Source organism: Hipposideros armiger, unplaced genomic scaffold (genome assembly GCF_001890085.2).
Source record: "Hipposideros armiger isolate ML-2016 unplaced genomic scaffold, ASM189008v1 scaffold_4, whole genome shotgun sequence".
Classification (NCBI taxonomy): domain Eukaryota; kingdom Metazoa; phylum Chordata; class Mammalia; order Chiroptera; family Hipposideridae; genus Hipposideros; species Hipposideros armiger.
Window position 1 is genome coordinate 2,038,666 of NW_017731354.1, and position 1,390 is coordinate 2,040,055.

Genomic DNA, 1,390 nt, shown 5'->3' on the forward strand with positions numbered 1-1,390 from the left:
AAGTCCTCCATTGCCCTATATACACCCAGGGCCTGGCCCAGAACCCGCGCATGGGGCCCTGGGGACCTTGTCAGTGACTGAGTGGGGCGGAGGGGTGCTGGGGGCCTGCCCACTGGGCTGTGTGCTCTGAGCACTGGCACCTGCGTCACTCCTGCAGGCTGGGCACACAGTAGGAGCTCTCCGTCGGGACTCGGAGGTGGCCAAAGGTGCTGTGAGGAGCCGGGAACGCCTCCTTACTAATTCCAGCCAAAGCCCAAGAAGAATCAAAGGAAGGGGATGCGGAAGCCCTTGAAGCCAGACAGTGGCAGTCAGGCCGATGGCTTCGTTTAGAGCAGTTCAGAGGAGGCAGAGCCCAGAATCACTTGAAGCCCGCCTCCAGGGCCTGGCGCTCGCCCGCCTCCAGCGGTGGGGTGACACTGGGGAGGGCTGTTGGTCCCACTGCAAATGGGTCACTTGGGAAAGGTGCATGGTCCCCACCCCCACTGGCTGCCTTCAGGGCACAGAAGTGGGGAGGACGTATCTAGAGGGAAACAAAGAGAAGGTGAGTCAGTGAGAGGGAGGTGGTGGCCGGCATGAGGACAGACAGAAGGAGGCGATGGAAGTGGAGAGACCCCAAGAAAGGGACAGGGAGCTGAACGTGTCCCCTCCCCGACAGGCTCCCCGACCTGCACGCAGGGCTCTGCCATCTGGCTGACTTAGAGCCTTGGGGACCCTAGCAGGAGACTGGAAGTGAACGGAGGTGCTGGGTGGCCAGTCCCCAGGCTCCTCCCCCAGAGGTCACCATTCCTGTCAGCTGGCCTTTCCACACAGCCACCTTGGTCCCCAGACTGAGGTAGCTTCTCCTCTCTGTGCCCTGCAGGCCCCGAGGTGGGAACAGCCAACTGCCACTAGACCCAGAGTGCAGCCCCTCTGCCATGGGTCCCGCTTTGTCAAGAAGTCCCTTTATTAATTTCAAATGGGCATGCAACCTGCTTTTTGCCTGGCCCTGGCTTCTAACTTTGAGGCGAAAGGGACAATGTGGGGGAGAAAGGCCCTGGCCTCTGATGTGGGAGGCTTGCATCCCCTCAGAGGTCAAAGAGCCAGGCTGGGTGGGGCACCCTCCGGAGCAGCCGCCCCCATGCACCTGGCACTCACGGCTGGCTGTTTCCTGAGTGTGTCTCTGGGCTGTTGCAGCTGTCCCCAGAGGACGGCCCTCTGCTGACTGCACGCCAGTGTCCGGACTCCAGGCCCTATTTTTAGAATGTGGGATAACTTTCTCCCAGAATAGACAAGACAGGCTAATCCAGGAGGGAGGCCTCGGAGAGATGAAGACATTGAGTCTAGATATGAATTAGCCGCAAGTATATTATTTGAAGAAATGTTGAACAGCTAGGCAAATATTTGATACCTT

The 1,390-nt window shown here is 59.2% G+C and overlaps 1 long non-coding RNA gene across 1 annotated transcript in view; it reads right to left on the reverse strand.

The window, feature by feature from the left end:
- Positions 1-6: 6 nt before the first annotated feature.
- Positions 7-1,390, reverse strand: part of LOC109383685 (uncharacterized) — a 5,561-nt gene continuing 4,177 nt past the window's right edge. The window contains exon 3 of the long non-coding RNA XR_002124268.1: positions 7-520. This is a non-coding gene — a long non-coding RNA (uncharacterized LOC109383685). The remainder of the gene's footprint in view (positions 521-1,390) is intronic.